Source organism: Podarcis cretensis (assembly GCF_951804945.1).
Source record: "Podarcis cretensis genome assembly, chromosome: 17".
NCBI lineage: Eukaryota > Metazoa > Chordata > Lepidosauria > Squamata > Lacertidae > Podarcis > Podarcis cretensis.
In genome coordinates this window covers 14,661,492-14,680,420 of record NC_137187.1, presented here as the reverse complement: position 1 = coordinate 14,680,420, position 18,929 = coordinate 14,661,492, and the positions used below count along the sequence as shown (strand labels likewise).

At 43.1% G+C, this 18,929-nt stretch overlaps 1 long non-coding RNA gene across 1 annotated transcript; it reads right to left on the bottom strand.

Moving 5' to 3' along the window:
• Positions 1-10,062: 10,062 nt before the first annotated feature.
• On the bottom strand, positions 10,063-18,424 carry LOC307206140. Its single transcript, XR_013834282.1, has 3 exons — positions 18,196-18,424; positions 11,147-11,215; positions 10,063-10,337 (listed from the first exon to the last, which is right to left on the bottom strand). It is a non-coding gene; the product is annotated as an uncharacterized lncRNA (long non-coding RNA).
• Between the last annotated feature and the right edge of the window lie 505 nt (positions 18,425-18,929).

Sequence of the window (18,929 nt, the reverse complement as noted above, 5' to 3'; positions counted from 1 at the left end):
TCAATATAAACTCTTTATATAATCTATACAGAACATTGAACAGTATGAAACATATTAAATATGTACTCTCTGCAAAACCACATAAACAGAAATCTTATAAAGCTCTGAAAATCACAAAATATGCACTCTTGATGGATTCTCTTGAAAACATAGAACCAAATAAACATAAGTCTTATAAGTCCCTGAAAGTCTTTGTAGACTATGCAAGTCTCTGAAAGAAGCAATGGGTCAGATTCTTATCTGGTGAAAACAAGCCATAAATCTTTGTTTTATGATGTCCAACGCTGCCAAAGTGGTCCGCAAACAGACATAGTGAACAGTGATTCCAGATATACCCACTGTTTCGTGAAATTCTTCAGCACAGCAGAAGGATACACAAATGCTTATGGTTATAACTTTATGACTACTGCTCCATAGCAATTGTGTTATACACTTCCATTCACCATATAGATGGGTTTATGAAGCATTTCTGTATCCTTCTGCAAGCCCCACCCCAAGCCAGGTGGAAGGAGGCAAGGGCAGGGCCCTTCAGGCCCTCAGCAGGCAGTCCTCCTGGGCAGCCAGCAGCAGTCCTTAAGAGCCCTTATTGAGCCTCTAGGTTACCTCCCAACAGTTTTAAAGCTGAAGCTATGCTGCATGAAAGCAGAAGAAAGATTTCAAAGTCGCTTCTGAGATTTCATTACCTATAGATTGTTATTTGGTTCTTCAGACATGCTCAGCTGAACAGTTTATTCTGCAGCAAACTCCCTTCATGAAACCATAATGAAACCTTGCCATTATATTTGGGCTATTAAACTTATTCTACTTTTATGACATTTAGCTCTGGCACTCATCTCCATTTCAATATGTGCACAGCACTTCACCTTCTGACAAACAATGAACAATGCCAACAATGAATTTAGTTGATGATTGCGAGGGAATCATCATTGTATTTTCCGGTGTAGCCAAAGCCATCCTTGGAACAATAATGAGCCACTCACATCTGGACTTCATTTCTGCGAGAACAGTTCAGGCTGATAAATTTCTTGGGAAAAGTCAGATTTAATGGAGGATGCACAGCACAGCACAAAACAACTCTCTGTCATAGAGAAATGGGAAATACATATTTTAAAGCTGACTTTGAAGCCATTTTCCAACTTACTATATATATTTTTATATAATAATGTTTATTAATTTTACAATTCCAATTAAACATTTTACAAACTTTAAAATATCCATTGGCTTCCCTTCTTCTCTTTACATGGTTCATTTTACATATCATAGGTAAAGGTAAAGGTACCCCTGCCCGTACGGGCCAGTCTTGACAGACTCTGGGGTTGTGCGCCCATCTCACTTAAGAGGCCAGGGGCCAGCACTGTCCGGAGACACTTCCGGGTCACGTGGCCAGCGTGACATCGCTGCTCTGGCGAGCCAGAGCCGCACACGGAAACACCGTTTACCTTCCCACTGGTAAGCGGTCCCTATTTATCTACTTGCACCCGGATGTGCTTTCGAACTGCTAGGTTGGCAGGCGCTGGGACCGAGCAGCAGGAGCGCACCCCGCCGCAGGGATTCGAACTGCGACCTTTCGATCGGCAAGTCCTAGGCGATGAGGCTTTAACCCACAGTGCCACCTGCGTCCCTTTACATATCATACATCCCTGCATATTTTACTGTAACCATTCAAATCAGTTTTCCACTTTTACACCCATCAAAACTTAATTTACTCTGTTGAATTTATCTATGAATGCATCTATGGTGACAAAATTCTGGGAATTGCAAAGGAGGAGGGGAGGGACCATCCAGGAAGCAATGAAACTATTGTTATGAATTGGTGGGTTTTATTTAAATTATGTTGCATGGGCACCACTATCTCACTTGCTGTCCTGTTCCAGGCTGAGGCCAGCACAAGGAAGACCAGCAAAGATTTGCAGGAGTCCTGACAAGGAAACAGGACCATGGACAGTGTTTTTTGGACTGGTGTAGATTGAGAGCAGCTACAGAGCATTCTAGCAGAGGAAGCCAAGATTCATTCACTAATTCATTCATTTCATAAAATCTATAGACCACTTAATTGAAAAACAAAAACCTCAAAGTGGTTTACAAAATATAAAACAGTAAAATCAAGAAAAAATGACAATCATAATTTAAAATACAAAAGTAAAAATGGTAAAACAAATTAAAATTGCCTCAGATTTCTAAGCATCTGGGTTAAAGGTAAAGGTAAAGGACCGCTGACAGTTAATTCCAGTTGCAAACAACTCTGGGGTTGCAGCGCTCATCTTGCTTTACTGGCTGAGGGAGCTGACGCTTGTCCGCAGACAGTTTTTTTGGGTCATGTGGCCAACATCGCTAAGCTGCTTCTGGCGAACCAGAGCAACGCACTGAAACGTGTTAAAGTTTGTTGGGTCATATATCTTTTGACCCACTGAGTCTGCTGCAATGGCCCTGCAATAAATTTGATTTATTGCCACTTCAACAAACTTCCAATGGCACCCACACGCTTCCACTCCGTGTGCTGCCACTCTCCTCAGTTGCCGGATAATAGCAGAGTTCACACGCAGCATACAATGGCTTGTCTGTGTCGATGTGGTGTCCTCAATAACACAGCTCAACATCAGTGCTTCTAATGTAAAACTCTTTATTTGGTAGCACTCAAAACAGAAAAGAAAACCTACAGAATCTAGCTGCATGTTCGCAGCTTTCTGCCTCTTAACAAGACCCAAAACAACCTTACTACCATTCTCAGGCAGACTGCTCTCCAGAGAGAGCTCAGCCCCCACAGAGCACAGATCAAAGGAACAAAGCACGGATCATGTGGGAAGTGCACCCAGTTGATAAGAACGCTCCTGGAGTGTTAACTCCTGACAGTCCAGAACCACAACAAAATGCCGTTTACCTTCCCGCCAGAGTGGTACCTATTTATCTACTTGCACTTTGACGTGCTTTTGAACTGCTAGGTTTGCAGGAGCTGATACCGAGCAACGGGAGCTCAACCGTTTTGATTAAGGGCTTGATTAAGGGCTTTATATAGACCAACACTTTGGACCTGGCCCAGTAGCACACTCACTGGTTATCACATCAAAAGATCAATGCATAAGACCAAGATAAGCATTGCAATTTGGATGAGATGCAGATGTGTTTTCTGCTACCCTGCTCATCTCTCTTGCACAAGCATAAACAAGCTGGAGGTAACAGTTAAGGACTTAGGATATTCCCAGAAGTGGCTATCCATCCTGCAATGAAAACTTTACAGCTAGATAATTAGAAAGCATGCTCCATCGCCATGCGCTATTTTGTTTCTAATTTCCGTGGGCATTTAATCTTACATGTGGAAAGAAAACACCACGAGGCAGCATTAAAGAAACAAGCAGCTGCATATAACTAATATATTTGAGCCACAAATTAATACCCTTAATCAAAATCCCCCAAGGACCAATGAGTTGAATTATCTGTAGTTGCAATGAGCCAGAGAAAGAACCATATAATACAGTGCCGAGTATAAGCTCTCATTAGTTATTAAGTTGAACTGCACTGGCGTACTGAGGGACAAACTGCACATGATAGGCAGCCATGTGTATGTGGGTTTTGTGTAGGGTTGCCACCTTTGTTCTGGCAAAATACAAGGCAGGGTGGGGTGGGTAGGGGGTGATTTTATTTTCGTCTGGTGCTGAAGTGACTTCAGAGCAATCCATTACAATCTCTTGCCAGCCTAACAGGATGGCTTCTCTGGAATTTGTAAATCTGTATGTGTTGGCTACCCAGAGCTTAAATACATGACCTTTCACAACCCTTTCAAATACATGCATTTGGAGAGGATATCTAACAAGAGAGAGAGAGAGAGAGAGAGAGAGAGAGAGAGAGAGAGAGAGAGACCTGCAGTTCAGGACAAAACTATACCAATACAGGATACAACATTTTACAATGAAATATGGGACAATCCTGTATTATACAGGACAAGTGACAACCCTAGTTTTGTGCTTTGTGCTTCCTTCTGCTGAGTAACAGCTAGGGATAGGACTGATTTCATCAAATATATTTTCTGCCTCCTTTCCCCCCCAAAAAATAGTACTATTCTTCACTTGGGAAACCATAGCAGAGATGAGAGTGTTAAGTTACTCAGGGGTCATCTTGAACAAATGTCACAGTTACTATTAATGAGGAAGCTAGCAGTAATCATCTCGACCGAGCATGTAAAGCTGCCATTAGCTGTACACTAAAGCATCACATCTGTAAGACATAATATAAATGATGAATAAAGTATAACTCTTCTGCTGTTACAATTAGAGGCAGCCCTTTAAAATTTCATAAAGGACAGAGGTTGTGTGAGCCTCTGTAGATTAACTCCAATTGAAATTTGTGGGCCATTACAAGATAGCTATAGACAACTTGGGATGGATGACCAGTACTTAGATTTCTCTTTTTTAAAAAAAGAAAAGAAAAGAAAAAAGGGGGGGGGTATCCATTTAACAAACACTCAAAGGCTGGTATCCAATGTTCATTACTCAGCTCTGTGTTCTCAGCTTCCCACATTCGAAGGAGACATGCAAAGTGCTTTGTTTTCCTTGCTCCTTTGTGAATTCAAGGACAACAGTGAATGGTTGCAATCTTTCAAAATGCTGGGCAGAAGAGGAATGGTGGAGACCGCCTCCCCATCGTGACCCTCCCACGGAGGAGGAAGAGGAAGACAGTATAGATTTACAGCAGGGGTTTGAGGGACGGAGGAGCTCAGAGGCAGATGAGGGGGAAAGTTGGGAAATAATGGGAGAGAAGGAGCAGCCAGAACTGGAGCAGCAGCTGGCTGACATGGTGTTACTAGAAAGCATTCCAGATCCACCATCTCCCAGAACCTGGCGAGCCTTAAAAGTAGGAGAGCAAAGAGCTCAAAGACAGAGGCATGTAGCAGCACCCGTAGAAGTGGCAAATGAGGAAGTGGGAGAGATGAGGTGTGGAGATTCACTCAGGACAATGCCATAATCCAAGAGGCTGGGTTCTATAGCCTCTCTCTGTAAAGATTGAAATAAAAAAGATCAGTAAGAAACTTTTCCTTGTCTTTATACTTTCCTGGGCAACCAGCTGGGAGCCACCAACACAGGCATAGGCAAACTCAGCCCTCTGGATGTTTTGAGACTACAATTCCCACCATCCCTGACCACTGGTCCTGTTAACTAGGTATGATGGGATTTGTAGTCCCAAAACATCTGGAGGGCCGAGTTTGCCTATGCCTGTGCTAACAGCATCATATCAGGTAGATGAGTTGGAAGCTGAGCAAGTAATAGCTTTAAGTGAGAGTGAGGCATCTGAAGAGGAGGAAGAGGCTGAGGGAGCAACAGATCCCCAGCAATCTACCAGTTCCACTGTTCTCCTCTCCCCTTCTCCCCTGTCTCCAAGAATGAGGAGGGTGCTACAGGTAGCAAAACAAAAGGCACAGAGAGCCCCTCCTTGAAGGAGATCACAACTGTTGGGAGAAACAGAAGAGAGAAACAGTGGAGGCTCATATCCTCAGTTCTGACAAATGCTTCAAAGGGCTCATCCTTTTCGTGGCGTTCCCTGTCATGTTTTGTCTCTCTGAACGAAGACTCAACCTTTCTGCTCATCTCTTGAGTTTTTGGGCTGAACCGCAGCTGAACCAGCCCTGGCAGAAAAGACCCTAGCAAATGCAGTCTTCATCTATTGTACCACAAATTGTAGGGTTTGGATCCAGACTTTCTCAACACAATCCTAACCATGTCTATGCAGAAATAAGTCCCACTGAATTCATCTAGTCCAGCAACCTGTTCTGACAGTGGCCCAACAGATGCCTGTGGGAAACTGGCAAGAGCATTTTCCACTCCTGACACTTCCAGCAATTGGTATTCAGAAGAACTGCTTCCTCTAACTAAGGAGACAGAGCATAGCCATCATGTGTAGCATCTTGCTGTGCACACCTATGCATGTCTACTCAGAACAAAGCCCCACTATGGCCAATGAGCCTTCTGCCCAGACATGAATCGATGTATAGGACCGCAGCCCTAGAGCTTCAGGTTCAAAGCAGTTGCAAGATAGTGAAAACTTGAGAAGTCAGTGGTTAGAGTGTTGGATTAGGACCTGAGAGACTAGGGTTCAAATCCCTACTTGGTCATGGAGCTCACCTGATGACCTTGGGCCAGTCAATGCCTCTCAGCCTAACTTACCTCACAGGATTGTTGTGGGGACAAAATGAGGAGGGGGAAACTTTGAATGCCACCTTGAGTTCCTTGCAGAAGAATGTGGGTTATAAAGGCAACAGCAGCAGCAACAACAATAACAATCTGTTTTCCAGCAATGCTGCTGAAATGCAGCTTGTCGTTGACCATTGTATACAGTGGTACCTCAGGTTAAGAACTTAATTCATTCTGGAGGTCTGTTCTTAACCTGAAACTGTTCTTAACCTGAAACACCACTTTAGCTAATGGGGCCTCCTGCTGCTGCCGCACCACTGGAGCACGATTTCTGTTCTCATCCTGAAGCAAAGTTCTTAACCCGAGGTACTATTTCTGGGTTAGCGGAGTCTGTAACCTGAAGCATATGTAACCAGAAGCGTATGTAACCCAAGGTACCACTGTATTAGAAGTGTCAGCTACACACTTTGTTTATAACACTGAAAGAAAAACTGCATTTTGATGGAAACACAGAAAATCAGCACCACCACCTAATTTAATTTTTCATTACTGCACGAGCCTTGAAGCAATCCCAACTTCAGACTTGCACTCAGACCGCATAGTCATCGTCATTATCAGAGCTCCGCACGCTGTCAACCAGATTGAAAATCGTAGCTTGAATTCCATTTTACCTCTAAAATGCTGTTTACAAGCAACACATCTTGGCCTTGAGGGAATCAATAGGCATGCAACCTCCTCCTTTAGCAATCATTTCTCTTTATTTTGTATGCTTAGAAGCCGGAGGGTTCATGCTGAGACTGACTCAAATCTACTCACGCCCACCAGATATGAACACCTATTGCTCACACCGGGTGAGTGACAGTAAGCACCATGGGGTTCAGCTGCAGACATTCTAAAGAATAGGTCAAATTCTGTATGGTGCTGGATGCCAAGGGAGATGGAGCCTCAGGCTTCCAGTGCAGAGAAGATCGGGCAGTGTTGGGAGGGTGAGCGGTCTGGCTGGCTGTGCACACATCCAATGAGAGCCTGTGATGCTTCTCCTCCACACCAATTCCTTGCACACTCACACCCACCCGCAGCCTGTTAGCAGAGGGGGAGGCTTGGCCTGAAGAAGCACAGTTAGTGGAGGGGTTTGCTGCCCCTGCTACACACAAACACACCTCTCTCTATAGCAACGTGCAAGGAGTTACAATACGATACGATAATCTTTATTGTCATTGTCCCATACAGAACAACGAAATTGAAAAATCTACATAAAACATTCAAAACCCAACAAGCCTGCTATCTCAACCTGGTTAGCCCCCTAAAAACTCTCATACCCTATTTTTAAATACAATATACTCCCATAGAGACTCTTTACATTACACTGTGTTTAAAACCAAAATCACATTTGGGTAGAAACAGTTTCTCACTTGGCTAGTCCTAGTCTTTATAACCCTGTACCTTCTTCCATAAGGCAGAAGCTGAAAGAGATCATTTCTGGAGTGCACACTATCCTGCACTATCTCTGCAACTGGAAGCATAGATTTGATCCAAGGTGGGAAGAGTGCACCCAATTATTCTCTCCGCAGTCTTTACAACCCTGGACAGCATTGGTTTTTCCCTGACCGTGCAGCTCCCAAACCACACACAGAGACCATAAGTTAATACAATCTCCGCAGTACAATGGTAAAATGCCATCAACAGGTCCTCTGAGAGATTGTTTTTCCAGAGGATTCTCAGAAAATATAACCAAGTTCTATGTTGTTGGTGGTGGGGCGCCGGTGATTTGCACCCTAGAGCCGCAAGGGGAGGTGGCGGCTGCTGGAAAGGTGCCCCCAGCCCTCCTTTAGGGTACTCCCAGCCTTCGCTGCTGGCCACAAGGTCCGCTTGGAAACCTCTCCTTAGCAGACGCTGAAGGGTTGATGAGGGAGAGCAGCAACTCTCGCCTCGCCAAGGCCACTTCTGCACACCAGACAAAAGAAAGCCACTGCAGCCATTTGAATCATGCGCTGCTATTGTTTTGAGATACATGACATTGGTTGAGGCTGTTTGGGGGCTTTTTTTGAATTTTTACATATTTTTAAAAAATCATTTTTAAATATATATATTTTTAAAAATTGTCCCACTTGCCATATGTCAGGCTTTTCCTAGACCAAACACAACATTGATGAAACCAGTCCTATCCCTAGCTGTTACTCAACTCAAGATCACCAGTGTTGAAGCAATGATTCTTTAACATCAACTTCATTGGACTGGTCATGCTGTGTGGGTGCCTGATTATCATCTTCCCAAGCAACTACTCTATTCCGAACTTCAAAATGGAAAGCATAATGCTGGTGGTCAACAAAAGAGGTTTAAAGACTGTCTCAAGGCAAATCTAACAAAATATAGTATAAACACTGACAACTGAGAAAAACTGGCCTGCGAGTGCTCCAGTTGGAGAACAGCCTTTACCAAAGGTGTCATGGCCTTTGAAGGCACTCAAACTCAGAACGCAAGGGAGAAATGTGCTAAGAGGAAGGCACGCCTGGCAAATCCACACCATGACCAACTCCCACCCGGGAACCAATGTCCCCACTGTGGAAGGATGTGTGGGTCCAGAATTGGCCTCCACAGTCACTTACAGACTCATCGTTAAAACTGTGTTTATGGAAGACAATCTTACTCAGCTACGAGTGATCACCAAAGAAGACGAAGAAGAAGACTCAGCTCAAGATGCAGAGAGAAGCACAAAACTAGGGTTGTCACCTGTCCTGTATAATACAGGATAGGCAACAATATAGCCTATTTGAAATATCCAAACCTGACTATTAGAGGAGCTGTTCTTCACCTCTCACTTAACAATGGATTTTTAAAAATCCAGTTGGTATATTTCTTATTCCAATCAACTCCTAGGTTTCATTATTCCTGCAGTGCCTCTTTTACCGATGGGTATAAATGAAACATCAAGACAGCTTTTGACTTATTCAAGGGAAGTGTTCGCGCTTCAGGCTTACATGGTTATTATGTTTAATTGTCTTCAAGCTCAAGTCTTTACAGCATCTTCTGGAGAAGAGAATCCTCAGTGCGTCTGTGGGGGAAATCGCCCAGTTCACTTTATATCAAAGCGAAGCTCACTGGGAAGGGAGGGGAAGAGAGAAACTTTAAAGGGTATGAAATCCAACATTGCCACAATGCATTAGGTCAACAGCAGGAGGAGAGGAAAACAAGCACCAAGCATACAATTGAGAAGAGAGAGTAATCTAAGATCTGAAGATAACAACCTACACAGCTTGCCTATAAAGACCAACAAACTGGAGCGGTTCTAATCTTGAAACCTTCTTTCCTTTCCTTGTATTTTTATGTATCATTGCAAACAACAAAAACAACAACATGAGCTCCAGCCATCAGGTGCTTTTTTCATATGCACCAACATTAATTTGATACCATTCTCCCTTAATGTGTTCCACCTAGGTTTTACTTAGGGTTACCATTTCATCTGACTGCCTCACCTCTCCTTTCGCCCAGTTCCGGGGCCTATTTGTAACCAAAGCGATAGATGCATCAGTCCCTTTATGATCCATGCCAATTCCACACGTGTTTATCCTTAAGTAAATTCCATTCCATTATTGCATTATTAAAAATCGATGTAGAAATTCATATTGAGATACATATTAAAATAGTATTTTGTAGGGCTGTGTAGAAAAAATGAAAAGCACAAAACTTGAAACTGCTAAATTTATTTTAAATTGAGAGGAAAAATAATGCAACAATATTTGATTATCTTTCTCAAATACAAAAGAAAATGTTTCAGTACACAAATCATTTTAAATGATCTTGTGAATTTCTATAAAAATGTGCCCCTCAAAGGTCAGTACTGCACTCTTCTGAGGCCTGTGCCCTAGGCAGCTGCCTAGTTTTTGCCTAATGATAGGACCAGCCCTGGGTGTGAATGCCAGATAATATTTTTCCCAGCCACAGAGCATGTTGGTCGGGGCTACTGGATTTCAAAAACAACTTCCCATCACTAGTCTAAGGCCAGTTTGGAGGTTCATGGCTGAGCTGAGATTCGATCTGTGGGTCTCTGGATCATTGGTAACATTTCTAATTACTGTGCTATAATAATTCTTCTCTGCTACCAGCAGTTACTGTCATTTTTAAGACCATGGCATTGGGCACCCTATGTTAATTTCTAAGGAGAATTTCAACCAGTCCTGGTCCATTTTCATAGATGTCAAGAAGAGAATATACTGCCTCCTAAAAAGGTAGAAAGAGAGAGAAAATTTCCATCTAAATTCTCAGATTAACTGTGATATAACTGCATTTATGGGATAAGAGCAAGCATGGTAATTTTAAGTTTAACTGCCTTAATCAAATACCAAAATCAATACTTAAGAAAACATCAACAAGAAAATCATCTTCCTAATGAATACGCAATTACCGTACATATCAACAAAATACAACTAGATGCCAACCTGTTTATTTTCTCCCCCCCTTTTCTTTTTTAAAAAAATCATTGCAAAGTGGGTGGGTGGGGAAAATCCAATCCTTTTCTTCTTGTAGAATGTGGAGCTATTTTTAATGGATGCCAGGAATATTTAAAAGGAAGTTCCAGCTTACTATCTTATTCCTGATCTTGGCCCTTGGAATAGTAGCAGCAAACAAATGAGGTTTGGTTACTAGTCTCTCTCTCACACACCATCACCTGGCTAGTGACATCATGCCTAATAACTCCTACTAATTTTATCAAAACTCTTTTGATAAGACAGGCAGCATGGTGTAGTGGTTAGGGTGTTGGACTCAGGTTGAGGATACCCAGGGTCAGATCTCTACTTTGCCATAAAGCTCACTGGATTATCATGAACCAGTCACCATCTCTCAAACTAATGCATTTCACAGGGTTTCTCTGGAGATATGCTAGAGTAGGGAGAGGTGAGAGAATGAAGCATGCCTCTTTGAGACGCTTTGCTCCAAAGGGAATCTCTGTTGGCTGTCCTTGAAATTCCTCAGAAGTTTCATCTAATTCGAACTTAATCTTTGAAGGACATATTGGTGGCAATACTCACCAAGAGCTAGCTCCTCACTGATCAATCAAATTATTTTGATATTGCTGTTTTGTGTCTTGTCTCCTGTCCCTGTGTAACAACAGAAATAGCATTATAAGGGTTCTGTGACAGAGATGCTACTCAGTCACAGACTTCCTTCCTTCAGAGGGGACCAAACTCATTCTAGTCAACACCAACCATGCTGGATAACCCAAATGACTCATTTCCAGCATGGCTAGACATGTAAATTCCCTGTTGGTGGCTCCAACATGGAATATATATCCTGGTGTGCATCAAGCTGATTCAATGGTACCAATATTGTGATAACTGTTAGGACGCGGGTGGTGCTGTGGGTAAAACCTCAGTGCCTAGGACTTGCTGATCGCAAGGTCGGCGGTTCGAATCCCCGCGGCGGGGTGAGCTCCCGTCATTCGGTCCCAGCTCCTGCCCACCTAGCAGTTTGAAAGCACCTAAGTGCAAGTAGATAAATAGGTACCGCTTTATAGCGGGAAGGTAAATGGTGTTTCCGTGTGCGGCACTGGTGCTGGCTCGCCAGATGCCGCTTAGTCACGCTGGCCACGTGACCCAGAAGTGTCTCCAGACAGCGCTGGCTCCCAGCCTCTTGAGCAAGATGAGCGTGCAACCCTAGAGTCAGGCACGACTGGCCCGTACGGGCAGGGGTACCTTTATATTGCGATAAAGATTTTGCATCCAGGTCTGCATTGGCTGGCTACACTTGCATTGGCTGCATACATTTGCACAACACTGGGCAATTCTACTCATGCCAACTTCTTAATATTGTATTTCCATATTGTTGAGACCTGCCCTGAAATTTTATGGGGAAGGGTGGGCAAGTCATCCAATGAACAGTAAATAGTAAGGACAAAATGGGGCTTATTCCTGGGTAAATGTTCATAGCAGTATACTTGAAGGAGCATCTCCACCCCCATTGTTCAGCCTGGACACTGAGGTCCAGCACTGAGGGCCTTCTGGCGGTTCCCTCACTGTGAGAAGTGAGGTTACATGGAACCAGGCAGAGGGTCTTCTTGGTAGTGGTGCCCGCCCTGTGGAACACCCTCCCATCAGATTTCAAGAAAATGAACAACTATCTGACTTTTAGAAGACATCTGAAGGCAGCCCTGTTTAGGGAAGTTTTTAATGTTTGGTGTTTTATTGTGTTTTTAATATTCTGTTGGGAGCTGCCTAGAGAGGCTGTGGAAACCCAGTCAGATGCGTGAGATTTAAAAAATAAATTATTATTATTAGCATTGCAGCTACAGAGCTCCCACACTACATCAGGCTGTTCCATATATGCAGTGTGGTGTAGTGGTTAGAGAGTTGAATTAAGATGGGGAGACCATAGTTCTAGTCCTTACTCAGCCTTGAAGCTCATTGGATGACCTTGGGCCAGTCACTATCGCTTAGCTTAGCCTACCTTACAGGGTTGTTATGAGGATAAAGTGGGGGGATGGAGAACCATGAGCTCCTTCAGGAAAGGTGGGGTTTAAATGTAATAAATAAAGAAATATGTAATGGAAAGGACAACCAAAATTAATAGCGTTTACTATCAGTGTATTAGGATCAAGCTGACAATCTGTCTTGGAATCCAAACAGGTCCTCCTGATTCGCAACAGCTTAAATCAATCCAGACCATACACCACAGAAGTAGGCTTTTTTAAAAAAATGCAAAGTACTGGAATTGCATTTTTAATGGAGACCTGCACTGAGCTACTGTGCGCCTCAGCTTTAAATGGAATTTTATGAGTATGAGACATCATCAAAGATTGATGCTGCCAATGACAATGCCAATAAATACTTAATACTGTCTTTGAAGTGCCATGAGTGCAGCCTTTACCAATATTATCTGACAGAGCGATTATACATGAATGCAGATGGTTACTGCCACCATTTCCCCCATCGAGATTCTGTACATTACTGAAGCAGAGGCCTCTAAACACCTTAGGAATCTTGAAATCCAGACAGCATCCATAGACAATATTGATTATAGCTCTCTACACTGTAGGACAAGGGACAAAGAAATGTGAAGTGTATCAAACCAAGCCAGTGTGGCTGCGCTAAGAACGTAAAGAACTGCCTAGACTAGATCAGACCAAGGGTCCATCTGACCTCACATGGTACCTGAGTGGCCAACCAGATGCCCCACAAAGTTCAAAAGTGAAGCTAGATGAAACAGAGAGCTGCCCTGTTTCATATCCTCAGACCTTTTGTACTCAGAGTTATACTTCTTATGGCAGGGATGGGGCACCTATGTCACTCTGCATGTCATTTGGATATAGTGTGTTCTCCTTCATGGAGAGCACGTGTTGCGGTGGGGGCCGCCAGGACACTCCAAAGTTGGGGGCGGGCTAATTGACCGTTAGCCACTGATGTGATTGGGGCTTCCCTTGTTGTTGGGAAGAAGTTAATGTTGCCATTTGTTGACTGACTGCCAGAAATGCTAAAACTCCTTGCATGAGGCATGGGCTTCCTCTTTTCGCCTGTGCATCAGATTGTCTGTCCCCCCCCCTCCCTAGAATTAGGGTTGTTTGCTTTGACCTTGCTATGCCTGTCATGGGGTCGTCTGCTCTTGAGGCAGGGGCCTGGTAGGAATTTTGTCCATCTGGGTGATTGGCTGGGGCCATTTAGTTTTTGCCTACTGCGTAGCAAATCGTCACAACTTGTAAGGTTGCAGTTAGGCATTGGTTTATGTCTGGTTGGTTGAGGGGCATGGATTGGCTGTGCCTGCCCCTCTAATGCTGCTGCTGCAAAGGATTCCGTTAAAGGAATCAGGGGCTAACTATTGGTTGTCCACCCTGTCAAGGGGGCTCGGGCCATAGCAATGAGCTCCTGGTTGCATTTGGGGAGGGCTGAGGGCAGGTTCCCTGCTCCGTTTCTACCTCCAAGTGTATTCCCCTTTTCTGACTTTTGCATCGTGAGGAATGTCAGTCTGTCCCCCACGGTGGGGGCAGATAGTCGCAACCAATGCCTAAGCAACCACTCACATTTTTGTATTTTAATAAAGTTGTGGCCAAAACTAAGCCAAAAACCTTAAACAAAAATTCTGTGTGATGTGTGAGTTATTGGGGTGGCCCTGGGGACCTTGACACACAACTCCAATTCCTAGCAGCCCCAGCTAGAATGACCAATATTAAGGAATGATTGATGCTGTAACCAGCACCTGGAGAGACACAGGTTCCCCACCCTTGGTCTATGGATTTGGAGGTTGCATTTATTTGGCATGGCTAAGAGCCACCACTTGGCCTCTCTTCCATGAGTTTGTCTACTCTTTTAAAAGCAATGTGAACAGAACAGATGTAATAGAAATCTGGAAGGCCTTTGTATTGTGTGGAGCTAGAGAGACCTTCTTTTTGGGGACCTTTCCATTAGCCAGCCACATCTCTTATGTGTTCAGGCACCTGTTGGTAAGCTGTTTGATTTCTTCTCTATTGAGAGTCAGTGTGGTGTAGTGGTTAAGAGCAGTAGTCTCATAATCTGGGGAACCGGGTTCACGTCTCCGCTCCTCCACATGCAGCTGCTGGGTGACCTTGGGATAGTCACACTTCTCTGAAGTCTCTCAGCCTCACTCACTTCACAGAGTGTTTGTTGTGGGGGAGGAAGGGAAAGGAGAATGTTAGCCGCTTTGAGACTCCTTCAGGTAGTGATAAAGCGGGATATCAAATCCAAACTCTTCTTCTTCTTCTATTGCTTAGTCAAAGGCAGTACTTTCTGTTTTCAATCATGAACCAACTGCCAATAATTTTCACAGAATCACTACAAGTTCTGCTTAACAGTGTAAAGTAAGGCCTAAAACTTCTGAAATAGCCTGTGCTGGTTTGTGACACAAGCGCTCCAACCCAGAGATTTGGTATAGAAATTAAGAAGGTAAATCAACATTCAAAGCCAACGTAAGGAACCTGTGGCCCTCTAGATATTGCTAGATTCCAACTCCTGTCTGTCTGAGCCCCAATGTGTATTGTGTAGGGATGATAGGAGTTGTAGTCCAACAACATGTGGTGGCGTCACACCACCTCAACTCCTGCATCCATTGTCAAAGTGAGGAGAAGAAATGTAAAATGCATTGCAATGCAATTATCTTTAATGAAACTTCATGATCATTGAGATTTACTAGCGGCACAAGAGAGAGAAAATCATTTACTCTGTTTATAGACCTCATGATTTTATAGATTTTAAGTGTCATATACTCACTTAAGACTTTTTTTATCAAACATTTGCAGTTACTTTAGCAAAGAAAATATGCTCCAATCCCTTGATCACTCCAGGTGCCTTACAAATAAGCGGATGCAATTCTGTAAAGTTACTGAGATTGCCACATCAGAAAAAATGAAGATTGAAGGTGGGAAGTGTGCCATTAAAGCAGATTAGAAAAACAACAATAAAAATATGCTCGTAAGGTCTGTAACAGCAAGATAAGCGGGAGGGAGATTTTATATCAGTTTCCCCAGATTTATTTTTTAAAAGGATCTCTCAGGTGAGCACTAGATGAAATCTTCTATGGTTGAAAAGAAAAAAATAATCTTGAAAATATTAATTTGTCTCAACCAATGGCCTAGATATTATAAACAGCCAGGCTTAAACAAAGTGAAACCTTCTCAATATGGAAAGTTGGCCTACAAAGGCACACAACATCTATAGCATACATGATGAGAATTCGTTGGAACAGATATTTGTCCTGAGCCCGTTTCATGTAACAGATGAAATCCTGGATTAGGACCTGGGAGCCTAGAACTCAAAGCCACACAGAGATTGACCTCTGTGTGTACTCAGCTGTCTAGGTGCCAATTGGTTCATTCTCCCAAATTCATAATTTCTATAACTATATTTGGACTGAACAACCCTTCAAACAGAAGACTCCTTCAGTTAAAGGACTGGCCTCTCTAAAGTAGGATATATGGCCCTGCTAAAAATGACCAAGAGACTGGTTTCTTTAAAAGAGACCTTGTCATTTGTTAATAAATGTGTACTACATGCCATGCATTTCGAAGCACATCAAAGAGGCAATAAACAAACAAAATGGACCATCTCAATAAACTTTCCAGCTTCTGCAGGACAGAAATGGTTGAATATCTCAATTTCATTGTTTTCACAGTTTCTCATTTTTCCAATCTTAAATTCCATTCTTCACATGAAAATTGAGCAGAATTTTAGTGCAGATTTTTCATAACGTACACATTTGTTTGTAATTTCCCCTCACACACGCATTTTTGCAAAGCAATTTTCCCTAATGCAATGTATTTTCTATGTTCTTTGCACTAACAGATGCATTTTTATCTGAACTTTACCCTAGCACACTTTGTTGTACACATTACTTGACTGGAGCACTGCATCGCAAAATTTGGCAAAGTGCGAATTTCTAAGGATTGCTGTATTTTGGTTCTCGGATTGTTTCAAAAAGGGCAAATTAGGTAGATTTGCCTTTAAATGTGAACAGATTTGAATTTCCCCCCATCTGGGTTAACCTGTGATTTCTTATACCTCTCTCATACAGGCTAAGTGCCGGTTAGACCATTTGTGAGAAAAGTGTGTACTCTGGATGCTAGTCCTTAAACTTTGCTGATGTGTGAACTGTGTGGTTTATGATCACGGGCCTCTTTATGCTGCCACAGCAATTTCTGAGGAATCATCTTGTCCCAATAATCCTTAACACAATTACATTGTGTAGCTGCCCCCACCCTCAGGCTCTGCTCTTAGAATAAAATGTTATTATAAACCTTAATGATTTATTGCAATCTTTGATTATGAGAATTTTGAACAAAATTAAGCGGTGGTCTGGCACCGAAAGGGCATTCTTTTAGAACTATATGATCTAGGATAGGAGATTGAAAAAAGAAGTTGGCACCCAAAGCAGAGGTAATATATATAAAATCAATTGGGATAGTTCTCCCTTCTGACTCTATGCAATAAGCAATAAATATTGCACACATTTTTGGCAAAAGTAAAATGTGTGTGTTGCAGAAGAGTAATAAAAATAAAATAAAATAAAATAATTAGCATGCAATGCTTTCATTTGAACAAACTTCTTATTGCATCTTCACAGCATAGAGGCCAAGAAAAATGGGTTGCAATTATTCATTTCATATTGGCAGAGTTTGTTGTTCTAAGGTGATCCTGCTGTGTTTAGTTTATTTTTAATCTGTACATTTTGAAAATTTGTGGGGGTTTTGTTCTTTTAAAAAAGAATTTTTTTTATTGTGAACCAAGGTATATATAAATAAATGAAGCTGGTGGAAAGCGGGCATTTGTGTACTTCAAGAAAAAATGTCTTATATTGATCCCAGGAACTGGAGGGTGTGAGAGCCAATAGCACAGCCTGTGTATGTGTCAGGCTTCGGGGAAATGGCTTCCACCCTCCCTTTGGCTGTGGATAAGCAGAACAAAGTGAAAATAGTCCCTTACCAGTTAAAGAGATTTTTAATGTTCACAGCGAAAGAACAAAGACTCCATCTCGGAGGAAAGGTGCTCCCTATTAAGGTTTCCTCCCACTTCCCCCCGAGTCAACCCCGTCAATTCCTCGTCTGGCAACCTGATCTCACAACCATTTGGCCTTCTGTGTAGCTACCTTACCTGCTCTCCTTGACCTTGGACTGAGTACTGGGACAATTTCCAGTGAAAGGGAATCTGTTAATTCTCTCTCTCCCTGTTCTTCTTCTCCTAGCTGTTCCCCACTCAGTTCTGCCCAGCTGTTGTCTTCCGAACTCTGTCCCTCGGCAAACCACTGCTCGAAATCTATACTGCTCCCCTGCTCCTGGGCAGCTTCAGGATCCTGGTCAGGAGCAGAGGGAGGGGGAGGCCCCCACCATTCCTCATCAGAGTAGCTCTCCTCAGCTTGGTCTCTGACATCATGGTGTATAATTGGGAAAAAGTTTGGATTCAAGTGGTTGTGAGTGGGGAACAACTTGGATTCTTCTGCAGCAGGGGGTGGGGAATCTTTTTTCAGACAGAAGACTGCTGTGATGGCCAAGATGGCGGTGCTGGGCTCACCCCTCTGTACCTGTTGTGCAAGCTCCCATTGTGTGCAAGGCGACCTCTACTATCAGGAGATGAAAGGTTACCAAAATTTGAAGAAAGGCTTCTGCGTTCACCAGGTAACCAGTGAAAAAATGATGCAGGGCCCAGCATGACCTACAGTACATTTCCAGGCTGCCACCTATCTCTGTCTTCTGTGTTGTGTCCACGAACACTTAGCATTGCATAAAGAATATCATGGCAAAGGAGAGCGGTTGGTAGCGGAAGCAGCTGGTGTCGTAGGCCTTAAACTGCCACAACAGCCAGGAGGGAAAGGATGGGAGCTGTAAATATAACAGGCTTTGTTCTTTTTTAAATGAGAATGATATAATGAGTTTAGTTTCTGAAGACACGTTTCTTTAAATAAAAATACTTTAAAAAGGTGATAAATCAAGGGGACATATGCAGCCATAGATCACTGGTAGAGCATCTGGTATACAGACTGAAAGTCCCAGGTTCAGCATCTCCAGGTAAGATTGGGATATCCCCTGTCTGGACCTGTAGACAGCCACTGCTGACAAGTGCAGCTCTGCTAGATGGGCCAATGTATATTGTGCCAATGGATGTCTTTGTACACAGCTGCTTCTTAGCTCTTCTCAGTCAAAGAGTCACACTCCCTTCTGGGCAACCTTTTAGGAGCGGGACCAGAGGCAACAGTGCATGAAGCAAAAAATGTGAGTTGTACTTTTCTACAGTAGGGACGTGGGTGGTGCTGTGGGTTAAACCACAGAGCCTAGGGCTTGCCGATCAGAAGGTTGGCGGTTCAAATCCCCGCAATGGG